Below are 14,452 nucleotides of genomic sequence, written 5' to 3'. Positions count from 1 at the left end.
GTGACTACTTCAAACAATAGGGTATGATGGAAGGGATGCAGTGTGACTTCTGAGGCTAGGTCAGAAAAGGAATGCAAGTCCTATTCACCGAAACATTCCTTCTCAGAGCCATGAGCCATTATATAAGAAAACTGACTACTCTGAGGCCACCATGCTAGAGAAGCTCCACGCATATGCTCTGGTGGGCATTCCTAGCTGAGCCAGCCTTTCAGCCATCACAGCCAAGGTGTCAGACATGAGAGCAAAGGCATCTTGGATGCCCCAGCCAGTCCATCTGCCAACTGAATAGCACCACTGACTTTTTTCAATGTCGTGTGAAACAAAGAATCACTTGAATTTGTGGTCCACAAAATCGTGAGATATGAGATAGTTGTTTTAAGCCACTGAAGTTAAAATGTTCTTTATATAGACAACCAGGGCATAATTTGGCTCTTCAAAAAGTCAGTGTCATGGGGGTGGGGGAAGATGGTGTGTCAGTTTAAAGGGCTATGGCACCCAAATACAGTAAGTCAGCCTTGATTGGCTCCTGGTTCAAAAAACTAGATGACAAATACTTTGGGGACAAGTAGAGAGACTTGAACACAGACTAGTAGATAATATTTTTCAGGAAATTCTTGTAAATTTTGTTAGATATGAACATAGTAGTATGGTTGTACAGAAAAAATGTCTATTTCTAGGAGATACTTCCTGAAGTAATTATAGAGCAAGTGTCATTGTGATCACAACTTACTTTGCAATGGATCAGCAAAACGATCTCACACACACATGCACACATAAAGTAAATAGAGCAAAAGGTTACAGTTGTTTGAATCTAGGTACTAGGTATATGAGAGTCCATTATACAATTCTTTTAACTTTTCTGAATGTGAAAATTTTTGTAATAAAAAGTTGAGGGGAAAAAAAGATCAGGGAAAATTATGAAAACATTCCCAACTTCATTAGTCATCAAGGAAATGCAAATTAGAACCAAAATGCAATACCACCCACCGGAATGGCTAAAATGAAAAGGACAGAAAGTGTTGGCAAGACTGTGAAGCAAGTGGAATTCCTTCATAGACCACTGGTGGAAGCATAAATGGTACAACAATTTTGGAACACTGTTGGCAGTATCTACTAAAGCCCACGTATATCTACCCTATGATTCAGCAACGCCTCTCCCAAAAGAAATCCATATTCATGTTCATCAAAAGATATGTACAAACTCTATTGATAGAGGTCTCAAACTGAAAACTACCCAAATATACATCAACAGGAGAATGAGTAGATAAATATACATTCATAAACTGGAATGCTATACACCCACAAGAATGAACAAACCACAACCACACATGATACTGTGGACAAATCACACAAACGTGCTAAGTAAAAGAAGACAGACACCAAAGAGTACACACTATATGATTCCATTGCTTTCATAAAGATTGATTCTAACATTTTAATAAAGATAACACAAATCTACAGCAATAGAAGTCAGGATAGTTACCCTTGGAGGTGTAGTGACTGGAAGGGGACACAAGGGTCCAGGATGTTGGTAACATTCTCTTTCTTGATCTGGGTGCTGATTACAAGGGTGTGTTAACTTTGAGCAATTTCCTGTGTCCTCTGCCTGTCTCTCTAGAAATGCTGGGTTTCTGGTATGCTCCTCACTCTTCAAGTTCCCTCATGCCTCAATGTCTCTGCCATGCTGTTCCCTCTGCTTGCACCGCCTTTTCCACCTGTCTTCGCCTGGCTAGTCTCTACTCCTCCTTTACTTCTCAGCTCAGAAGTTCTCTCCTCCACAAAGCCTTCTCTAACCTCCAGATTCAGCTAAATTCCTTTTTTCCATCTGTCCTATACAGTAGTATCCACTCTAGACAGTTATACTAATACTGTATTACAGTGAAATTCTTTGGACTCCTCTGCTAGACCACAAGCTCCTTGAAGGCAGTAGTTTTATTCACTGACATAAACCCGTATTTGGTGACTGTTTGCTAAAGTGCCTCAACTAAATCTCCCTCAATATACGTGAAAGAAATGTGTCATGAGCCCTATATTGTTCTTATTTATTTATTTATTTTTAATAAATTTATTTATTTATTTATTTTCGACTGCATTGGGTCTTCGTTGCTGCACGTGGGCTTTCTCCAGTTGCTGTGAGCGGCGGCTACTCTTTGTTGCGGTGCGTGGGTTTCTCACTGTGGTGGCTTCTCTTGTTGCGGAGCACAGGCTCTAGGTGCATGGGCTTCAGTAGTTGTGGCACGTGGGCTCAGTAGTTGTGGCTCACGGGTTCTGGAGCGCAGGCTCGGTAGTTGTGGCGCATGGGCTTAGTTGCTCCATGGCATGTGAGATCTTCCCGGATCGTGGCTTGAACCTGTGTCCCCTGCACTGGCAGGCGGATTCTTAACCACTGCGCCACCAGGGAAGTCCCCCTATATTGTTTTCAAAATACAGCCTGGAGACCCGGATTGAATAAAAAATAGTGATATTATCCAACTTTGATATATGAAAAGATAATATAATACTTTTCTAATTTTTAGAGAGTCACTTTTTAGTTTTATAAATTTGATTTCATTTTAAGCAAAGTTTAAACTCCTCATCTTAAAATTCAGCAGCTGTAACAAAAGATACCCTTTTTTTCACCTATCAGATTGGCAAAGATTTTAAAAAATTGAGAACACACTGTATTAGACAGGACTATATATTGGTTTGACCTCTTTGGAGGGCAATTCAGCTACTATCAAAATATAAAGTGAACATATTTTTTATGTAGTAATCCTACTTCTAGAATTTTTCTATAATATCCTACACATGTGTGAAAAGATACATACAAGGACATTCACTGAAGCACTGTTCCTCATAGCAAAAGATTAGAATCAACTAAAGGCCTATCAATTGGATGCTGGTAAAACAAGGCCATTTTACTATGGAACACTACAAAGCCATTAAAAAGAAGGAGGCTGGACTTCCCTGGGGGCACAGTGGTTGAGCATCTGCCTGCCAATGCAGGGGACACAGGTTCCAGCCCTGGTCCAGGAAGATCCCGCATGCTGCAGAGCAACTAAGCCAGTGTGCCACAACTACTGAGCCTGAGCTCTAGAGCCCATGAGCCACAACTACTGAGCCCACGTGCTGCAACTACTGAAGCCTGAGCACGTAGAGCCCATGCTCCGCAACAAGAGAAGCCACCGCAATGAGAAGCCCTCGCACCGCATCGAAGAGTAGCCCCCGCTCGCTGCAACTAGAGAAAGCCTGCGCGCAGCAATGGAGACCCAACACAGCCAAAAATAAATAGATAAATATATTTTTTTTTAAAAAGAAAAGAGGCTGATTCATATTACTGATCTGATCTGATATCCGAGTTATATTCTTTTTTAAAAAAACTGTTGATTTTATTGATGAAGATAATTGATAAAGAATGCAAGTCAAAGGTACACATCTGAAAATATCAACTTTAAATCTGATTTACTCAGTATTAATTTTAGGTGATAGATTAAGTAAAATTAATGATACAAGCCAAATGATGCCTGCATCAAATTCAATGTGCATAATGCTCTTGACAGCATCAAAGGAATTAAATTGTTTGAGGAAAACCTGCGATTATGTTTATCAAACATCTGTCACTGATGCTAAACAAATTGCAGAATCTCGTGATTTTGACACCAATTTTTTCGCCCTTTAAAATAAACATGTAAAAGAGGGAGAAGATCTTCACTTGAAAATCTTATGATCAGAAAGTTACATTCTGTTTTTTTTAACATCTTTTTTTTTCCAACATCTTAAGTGGAGTATAATTGCTCTACAATGGTGTGTTAGCTTCTGCTGTATAACAAAGTGAATCAGCCATACGTATACACGTATCCCCATATCCCCTCCCGCTTGTGTCTCCCTCCCACCCTCCCCACCCCACCCCTCTAGGTGGTCACAAAGCACCAAGCTGTTCTCCCTGTGCTATGCGGCTGCTTCCCACTAGGTATCTATTTTACATTTGGTAGTGTATATATGTCCATGCCACTCTCTCACCTCATCCCAGCCCACTCCTCCCCCTTCCCGTGTCCTCAAGTCCACTCTCCATGTCTGCATCTTTATTCCTGTCCTGCCCCTAGGTTTTTTTTTTTTAGATTCCATATATATGCATTAGCATATGGTATTTGTTTTTCTCTTTCTGACTTACTTCACTCTGTATGACAGTCTCTAAGTCCATCCAACCTCACTACAAATAACTCAATTTCGTTTCCTTTTATGGCTGAGTAATATTCCATTGTATATATGTGCCACATCTTCTTTATCCATTCATCTGTCGATGGACACTTAGGTTGTTTCCATGTCCTGGCTATTGTAAATAGAGCTGCAATGAACATTGTGGTACATGACTCTTTTTGAATTATGGTTTTCTCAGGGTATATGCCCAGTAGTGGGATTGCTGGGTCATATGGTAGTTCTATTTTTAGCTTTTTAAGGAACCTCCATACTGTTTTCCATAGTGGTTGTATCAATTTACTTTCCCACCAACAGTGCAAGAGGGTTCCCTTTTCTCCACACCCTCTCCAGCATTTATTGTTTGTAGATTTTTTGATGATGGCCATTCTGACTGGTGTGAGGTGATACCCCACTGTAGTTTTGATTTGCATTTCTCTAATGATTAGTGATGTTGAGCATCCTTTCATGTGTTTGTTGGCAATCTGTATATCTTCTTTGGAGAAATGTCTATTTAGGTCTTCTGCCCATTTTTGGACTGGGTTGTTTGATTTTTTGATATGGAGCTGCATGAGCTGCTTGTAAATTTTGGAGATTAATCCTTTGTCAGTTGCTTCATTTGCAAATATTTTCTCCCATTCTGAGGGTTGTCTTTTGGTCTTGTTTATGGTTTCCTTTGCTGTGCAAAAGCTTTTAAGTTTCATTAGGTCCCATTTGTTTATTTGTGTTTTTATTTCCATTTCTCTAGGAGGTGGGTCAAAAAAGATCTTGCTGTGATTTATGTCATAGAGTGTTCTGCCTATGTTTTCCTCTAAGAGTTTTATAGTGTCTGGGCTTACATTTAGGTCTTTAATCCATTTTGTGTTTATTTTTGTGTATGGTGTTAGGAAGTGTTCTAATTTCATTCTTTTACATGTAGCTGTCCAGTTTTCCCAGAACCACTTATTGAAGAGGCTGTCTTTTCTCCATTGTATGTTCTTGCCTCCTTTGTCATAAATTAGGTGCCCTTATGTGCATGGGTTTATCTCTGGGCATTCTATCCTGTACCATTGATCTATATTTCTGTTTTTGTGCCAGTACCATACTGTCTTGATTACTGTAGCTTTGTGGTATAGTTTGAAGTCAGGGAGCCTGATTCCTCCAACTCTGTTTTTCTTTCTCAAAATTGCTTTGGCTATTCGGGGTCTTTTGTGTTTCCATATGAATTGTAAAATTTTTGTTCTAATTCTGTGAAGAATGCCATTGGTAGTTTCATAAGGATTGCATTGAATCTGTAGATTGCTTTGGGTAGTATAGTCATTTTCAAAATATTGATTCTTCCAATCCAAGAACATGGTATATTTCTCCACCTGTTTATGTCATCTTCGATTTCTTTCATCAGTGTTTTATAGTTTTCTGAGTACAAGTCTTTCACCTCCTTAGGCAGGTTTATTCCTAGGTATTTTATTCTTTGTGCTGCAGTGGTAAGTGGGAGTGTTTCCTTAATTTCTCTTTCTGATTTTTCAATGTTGGTCTATAGGAATGCCAGAGATTTCTGTGCATTAATTTTGTATCCTGCAACCTTACCAAATTCATTGATTAGTTCTAGCAGTTTTCTGGTGGCCTCTTTAGGATTTTCTATGTATAGTAGCATGTCGTCGGCAAACAGTGACAGTTTTACTTCTTCTTTTCCAGTTTGTATTCCTTTTATTTCTTTTTCTTCTCTGATTGCTGTGGCTAGGACTTCCAAAACTATGTTGAATAAGAGTGGTGAGAGTGGACATCCTTGTCTTGTTCCTGATCTTAGTGGAAATGCTTTCAGTTTTTCACCATTGAGTATGATGCTTGCTGTGGGTTTGTCATATATGGCCTTTATTATGTTGAGGTAGGTTCCCTCTATGCCCATTTTCTGGAGAGTTTTTACCGTAAATGGGTGTTGAAGTTTGTCAAAAGCTTTTTGTGCATCTATTGAGATGATCATATGGTTTTTATTCCTTAATTTGTTAATGTGGTGTATCACATTGATTGATTTGCGTATATTGAAGAATCCTTGCATCCCTGGGATAAATCTCACTTGATCATGGTGTATGATCCTTTTAATGTGCTGTTGGATTCTGTTTGCTAGTATTTTGTTCAGCATTTTTGCATCTATGTTCATCAGTGATATTGGTCCATAATTTTCTTTTTTTGTGATATCTTTTTCTGGTTTTGGTATCAGGGTGATGGTGGCTTCGTAGAATGAATTTGGGAGTGTTTCTCCCTCTGCAATTTTTTGGAAGAGTTTGAGAAAGGTCGGTGTTAGCTCTTCTCTAAATGTTTGATAGAATTTGCCTGTGAAGCCATCTGGTCCTGGACTTTTGTTTGTTGGAAGATTTTTAATTACGGTTTCAATTTCATTACTTGTGATAGGTCTGTTTATATTTTCTAACTCCTCCTGGTTCAGTCTTGGAAAATAGTACATTTCCAAGAATTTGTTCATTTCTTCGTGGTTGTCCATTTTATTGGCATATAGTTGTTTGTAGTAGTCTCTTATAATTCTTTGTATTTCTGCAGTGTCAGTTGTGACTTCTCCATTTTCCTTTCTAATTTTATTGATTGTGTCCTCTCCTTTTTTTTCTTGATGAGTCTGGTTAAGGGTTTATCAATTTTGTTTATCTTCTCAAAGAACCAGCTTTTAGTTTTATTGATCTTTGCTATTGTTTTCTTTGTTTCTATTTCATTTATTTCTGCTCTGATCTTTATGATTTCTTTCCTTCTACTGACTTTGGGTTTTCTTTGTTCTTCATTCTCTAGTTGTTTTAACTGTAGGGTTAGATTGTTTACTTGAGACTTTTCTTTTTTCTTGAGGTGAGATTGTATTGCTAAAAACTTCCCTCTTAGAACTGCTTTTGCTGCGTCCCATAGGTTTTGGGTCATCATGTTTTCATTGTCATTTGTTTCTATGTATTTTTTTATTTCTTCTTTGATTTCTTCAGTGATCTCTTGGTTATTTAGGAGCACACTGTTTAGCCTCCATATATTTGTATTTTTTACAGTTTTTTTCCTGTAATTGATTTCCAGTCTCATAGCGTTGTGGTCAGAAAAGATGCTTGATATGATTTCAATTTTCTTAAATTTTCCGAAGCTTGATTTTTGACCCAAGATGTGATCTATCCTGTAGAATGTTCCATGTGCACTTGAGAAGAAAGTGTATTCTGCCACTTTTCTCTGTATTATTTCTTGTAATTGCATGTGAACCTACAATTATCTTAAAAAGTTTAATTAAAAAAGCAAGATGCAGAACAATGTATGTAGCATGATACTATTTTTATAAAAAGTAGGACTATATTTATAGATATGCTTGTCTTAGCATATTAATAAAATATGCATATTAATGAAAATGATGACTGTTTTCCTCTAGGAAGGAGAACTAGGAGACTGAAGGAAGGAGGAGGGAGACTTACTTTCCATCATATAACCTTTTGCATGGTTTGATATTTTAAACCTGTGAATGTATACTTTCACATTAAAAACCCCAAGAAATTTAAAAACAAAGCAAATGTGAAATTTGAATAAATATTTTTTTAAGGAAAGTAAAGATGAGCACTTATAAACCATCACTTTATATACTATAAATATCCTATGCCCCTTTTAGTGGGGAAAATCAGGACTTTTACTGGGAGGAGGGGAAATGGATGCTTGGCAAGTGCCAGCAACCTGCACCCCCTTTGGAAGGCCACCTGTGCCTCCTAACTTATAAATCCTGGGTGGGGAAGGGTGTCACTGCACCCCATTTACCAACAGGGCACCATTTGCCAACATTCTGCTGCTGGCTGTGTAGACAGCCGTGACTCCACTCCAAGCCACCATAGCTCAGCCCCAGGGGAGGCTTTTATCTTCTGAAATATCATTACACATAATTTAAAATTTAAAATCAACGCTCAGACCCAGCCACGTAGGTGTTCTTATGTATTAACATGTTGCGTGCTGAAGATAAAGAAGGCCCACACTCCTGCTGGATCGGGAAATGCCCCCCCCAATTCTGATCCCTTGTGGTAAAGCTATTTACTTGGGGCTGTTGGACCTTTAGAAACAGACCCAGTTTATTTAGTTTAACACGATCAATATCATGTCATCATTACTGAGTTCTTTTAACTCGCTGACAGATGATCATGTTTCCCTAATATCTGTTGATGAAACCTCTTCTTAGGAGATAAAGAATTTTATTTAACAAAAAATAGAAAAATTAACTGAAGCACCTATAAAAATACACTTTAAAAATCCTGCATCCCACTCTAGCAGTAGACAAAAGACAGTATCACACAGTTGAAATTTAAAATGTGAGATTTAAAGTACAAAAAGTATAACTTGATTCCATGTTGAACAGATCAAGAACTTATTTTTTAAAAAATCTCTTTCCCTCCCCCATCTCCAATCAAAGATCTAAAATATTTCAGACCTGAAAGATGCTCAAATCTGTCAGTGCTTAGCAGTTGGGAAACCAATGCAAATAGAATATTACACTTCCCCAAAACTACTGTTCCTGTTCTTTCCACACAACAAGCCACGTTACAGACCGTGAAAAACATAAGCCTTGCTGGTTATACTGACAGTGATACCAAAAAACACGCTTAATGCCAGAAACTGAGCATTCAGTTTTCTTGCAAGCAATGCAGTGTGAAAAAATATATATAGAAAAGTGATAACTTTGGCAGCTAGCATGTTTAAGAAATAATGCACAAAAACACAAGGGAAGAAATGGATCTCAGATTTACGAAAATTCATGATCTTTAATGCTTGTAGGGGTTAGATCTTTGATACACTTTGGAAGGCCAGGCTTAGGCAAAGCCCAAGTATGTGAGAGATATCTTCAGTGCCCCCTTTGGGCATGGATTCTGTCACTGGGACTGGGCACTCCACTGGAGACCTCTGAGAGCCACCTCTCTTTAACCTGCTCAGTCCTCAGAGCCTGTGCAGGAAGGGCCACCTTTCCTGGAACACCAAAATCATGCATCACTGGTGGTAATGGCTTTGCCTGCTTGTGCTGGTGTTCTGGCTTCTAGTGCACTAGCTGACATGTCTAGGGTGATCAACTATCCTGGTTTGTCCGGGACAGAGGCGTTTCTTGGGACACAGGACTTTTAGTGTTAAAACTGACTTGATCCCAGATTAAAGACTTAAAACTATAAAACTCTTTGAAGAAAACATAAGGGAAAAGCTTCATGACACTGGGCTTGGCAATAATTTCATGGATATGACACCCAAAACTCGAGCAACAAAAGCAAAAAAAAAAAAAAGGTGCTCAACATTGCTAAACATCAGGGAAATGCAAATGAAAACCACAAATGAGATATCACATCACACCTATTAGAATGGCTATTATCAGAAAAACAAAGATAACAAGTGTTGGCAAGGATGTGGAGAAACTGAAACCATGTACACTGTTGGTGGGAATACAAAACGGTGCAGCCATTGCATGTATGTAGGTTCTTCAAAAAATTAAAAATAGAACTACATATGATCTAGAAATCCCACTCCTGGGTACATATCCAAAAGTACTGAAATCAGGATTTTGAAGAGATAATCTGCATCCCCATGTTCACTGAAGCATTATTTACAATTGCCAAGATATGGAAACAACCCAACCGTCCATCAACAGATGAATGGACAAAGAAAATATGGTGTATACATACAATGGAATATCATTCAGCCTTAAGAAAAGAAGGAAATCCTACCATTTGCAACAACATTTGTGGACCTGGAAGACATTATGCTAATGAAATAAGTCAGTCACAGAAGGACAACTACTGCATGATTCCACTTATATGAAGTATCTAAAATAGTCAAACTTATAGAAGTAGAAAATAGAATGGTGGTTGCCAGGGGATGGGGGAGAGGAGCATAGGGAATTGTTCAATGGGTATAAAGTTACAGCTATACAAGATGAATATGTTCTAGAGATCTACTGTATGACATAGTGCCTATAATTAACAATATGGTGTTTTGCACTTAAACCTCAAGAGGATAAATATGTTAAATGCTCTTAACACACACGCACGCACACACACACACACACACAAAGCAAAGGGGTACAAGGGAACTTCTGGAGGTGGTAGATATGTTTATTTCTTTATAGTGGTGATGAATCATGGATGTATGCATATATCCACACTCATCAAAATGTATACATCAGATATGTACAGTTTTTGTCTATCATTTATACTTCAATAAAGCTGTAAAATAAAAGAGGTAAGATACATAATTTTATGAATGTTTGGTCAGTGCCCTGCAGCAGATCTGAATAATCTTGATGATTTTGTCATGGCAATCTCAATTTAATGCTAAAATATAAATTCAAATTTGAAATGTTTAGTCCCCCATTTTAAGATTAAAATATTAGACTTTCTTAAAAATAAAAACAAGGACTTCCCTGGCGGTCCAGTGGTTAAGACTTCACCCTTCAATGCAGGGGGGGTGAGGGTTCGATCCCTGGTCGGGAGCTAAGATCCCATATGCCTAGTGGACAAAAAAACCAAAAAATAAAAATTTATTGTAACAAATTCAATAAAGACTTTAAAAATGGTCCACGTCAAAAAAAATCTTAAAAAAAATAAAAACAAACCCAACTGAGCCAGTCCCATCCTCAATAGCCAAAAGGTGGAAGCAACCCAAGCGTCCACTGACGAATAAATGGATAAACAAAATGGGGTCAACCCACACAATGGAATATTATTCAGCCTTCAAAAGGAAGGGAATTCTGACACATGCTGCCACATGGATGAAACTAGAGGACATTATGGGGAGTGAAATAAGCCAGTCACAAAAGGACAAATACCGTATGATCCACTTATATGTGGTCCCTAGAGTAGTCAGATTTAGGGACAGAAAGGAGAATGGTGACTGCCAGGAAATGGGGGGCAGGGGTGTTGTTTAATGGGTGCAGAGTTTCAGTTGGGGAAGATGAAAGTGTTCTTGAGATGGATGGTGGTGATGGTTGCACAACAATGTGAATGTACTTAATGCCATAGTATGTACTTAAGGTACACACTGTATACAGAATGTATGTAATGCCCCTGTGCACCTAAACTGGTTAAAATGGCAAATTTTGTTATATATTTTTTTACCACGATACCATTTTCGTAAATTTAAAAATTAAAAAATAAAACTGAGTCAGTGCTAGGCAAACCATGTCTTATACCTTGGTACTTTTTCCTCTCCTCCCTTTCATCACATGGTAGATGTTTTTTGATTCACCTGCTCATTCAAACCGAGGTCCCATAGGTGGAGAATTCCCTGTCACAGCCCCTGTTGTTGGAAATACAGGTTCTGAAGCACAGGATCTTACTTTCCCTCCAGCCCGGGATACAGCTGATTGGATGGGTAGACCCCTGATCCAAGCAGAGCATGACTCATGGGCTGGACCAATCAGATTCTTCCCTTGACTATTGCACTAATTGACACAAAGCGCAGCTACTGTCTGCACTGGACACCAGAGTGGAGAAACAGAGAAACCGAGCAAGAGGGAGAGGGGCTGAGAGGGACCCCTTCTTGGAGGCTTGCAGATTCAGCCTTCTTTGGATTACGTGAGGACTCTATTCTTACGATACCCTCCTTTCACTCAAGCTACTTGGACGGGGTTTTTCCCCCAGCTCCCCAAAGGCCAGTTGTACTCACTGAGAAACCTTCTGTAGTTAGAACCACTTGATAAAATTGGATTATATCTGCATGAATGTAATAAAAATAAACCCGGGGAAATCACATAGGCTATAGCAATGATTCTCAACAGGGGGCGACTTTGCTTCCCAAGGGATATTTGCTAACTTTTAGAGACATCTCTGGTTGTCAGAATAGGAAGGAGGAAGTAGGTAGGTCTACTGGCTTCTAGTGGGTAGAGGCCAGGGATGTCAGCCACAACAAGGAATTGTCTGTCTCAAAATGTGAGTAGTGACAAGCTTGAAAAACTCTGCTGCAGAGGATTGGAGCCTTGAAAAAAATATGCACAAGAATTTATTCAGACCCTTAATTTTCTATAAATTGAAAACATTTAAAAGTATTTTCAACCTCTGACACAGAGGCGATGGAGGACGTGAGTTGTTTTCGCTGGCTCAGAATCTGTTCACTGTTGATTTGTCCTTAGGAAACTGCCCTTCCCCACTCTCAGTCCATGTGGTTTCTGCCAAGTTGACCTGGGTGGTCATGGAACTCAGGCTGGCCAGTCAGAATATCAACACCTCCCTCCCTCCTATTCTCAATAGTGATGGGGTAAAGAGATGGGTATGTGACCAAACCAGACCCATCCTGGGATCAGGAGCATGCTCTTTGGGTAGGGGATGCTGTGAAGGTAACTCTGGCCACCTGGAGGGGAGCACCTAGCTAACCTGGCAGCCCGCAGAGACAGGTGAGCAGAGAGATGGGGCGAGTGAGACTGGGTCCTCTTTCAGGCATTGGATCTAGCTATGCCAGAGGCACCCCCTTCAGCTCTCATTGACATGAGCAGGTACCTTCCAATTTTGACTTAAGCCACCTGAAGTTGGGTTTCTGTCAATACTGAGAAGTGGAGTAGGTCAGATAATATCTCTGTCATAGGTTTAGCAAAGCACGGAAAGACACCTATGGTAACACGTGGTGTGTGTGTGTGTGTGTGTGTGTGTGTGTGTAAAATATCAATACTATGGAGTCTTGCTTTATTGTCTTTCCCAACATAAGATCCATACACCTTGCTCCCACCCTACCTACCTCGTTCCCTGTTGGTTTCCTCCCAATACTCTCTCCTCTGCCAGCCGAGTCACACAGTCCTTATTGCCTTCAGCCCTTTGTGCCTACACTTCTCTTTGTACCAGTGTCTACCTGCTGGTCCCAGAGAACTGAATGTCAGCTCATGCTTACTGAGCACCTACTAGGTGCCATACACTGTGCAAATACTGCATATGCATGGCCTTATTTGACCTGCAAAACCACTCTCTGTGTAGGAACTATAATTGTTCTCATTTTACAAATTAGGAATTTGCTCAAGATCTCTCAGCTCTCCAGAGGCTGACCTGGAATTCAAACTCAAGTTCATTGGGTTCCATTGCCTGCGATCTTAACCACTATACCACACTGCCATCTATTTTTTTTTAAAGACTAATTACTTGAGTCAGAAAAAAGTGTCTATGGAATTGAATCAATACATTTCTGAGTCATTTTTTTCCCTAAAGAGGCTTAAATATGAAGAAAGTTGCAACTTTTCAGTATTTATGGCTTAGCTTTCATAATCTCAAGGCATTTTTTAATAGAATACAGATTACCAAAGTTTCCACAAAAGGAAATGTAACTTCAATAGTTCTGGGCTGGTCTGCCAGCTGCACACCACTATGTAAACTTTTAAATCACTGTTTGACAATGCACAGGCAATGCTTAGTAATATATGATGCCACGTGGCTCTGTGTCAGCATTCCTGAGTCATGGCTGGGTACCTATAACAGCCAAGTGACATATGCTTTAACGGGGTCTGACTCACTTATGTAAGCCTCATTAACTTGACAGAGTTTGTTTTATAAAATTTAAGAGGATTCTCTGAACTTTGATTTTTTTCATCTCTCTATATAACAATGATATGAGTTCAAAATTATCCCCATAGCCTCGTGTGACTTCATCTTAGTCATTGCTCTCCTTTCATTTTGAGTGAAATTTCTTTAAAGCATAGTATTATCCTTGCTGTGCCCACCTTTTGCTCCATACTCACTTCTACACCTCTTACAGGCTGGCTCTCTGGCTTCTGCTCCCTCCATGTCACTGAACTTCTCCACAACCTCCTAGATCCAGTGGACCCTTTGCTGATCTTACCTGGTTTGGCTTCTCTGCAGCATACTATCTGCCACTCCATTCTTCCTGGTATTTTTTCCTCCTCTTGCATTTCAGGATAGAATTCTTCCTTGGTACTTCTCTTGTCTTTCAACACTAACTTTTAGCCTCTCTTGCTGGCTGCATTTTTTCTTCTTCTCTTTCCATTGAGATATTCTGTGTTTACTCCCTTTTTCCTTTCTAGTCTAAACGTTATTTTCCATGAATCTATCCTCCACCCCAACTGTCTTGAGGATCTCTCTCATGTAACCTGAATAAATCTTCGGGTTCCCAGTGCCCATCTCAGCTTGGTGTGACATTCAAAGAAACAAACCCTAGTGACCAAAGTTAATTAAAAATACTTCCAACATTCACTTCTACATCTTAAAGAACATCAAAAGGAGTCCTATTCTTAACCCTAGACACTACCTCCCCAAATCCTCTTTCCTTATTACGCAGTCATTTAAAAGAATAAAGTAAATTTACATGCACTGGCCTG

Source organism: Balaenoptera physalus (assembly GCF_965194825.1).
Source record: "Balaenoptera physalus genome assembly, chromosome: 19".
NCBI lineage: Eukaryota > Metazoa > Chordata > Mammalia > Artiodactyla > Balaenopteridae > Balaenoptera > Balaenoptera physalus.
The sequence above is the reverse complement of the archived record's forward strand: the minus strand, read 5'-3'. Positions refer to the sequence as shown.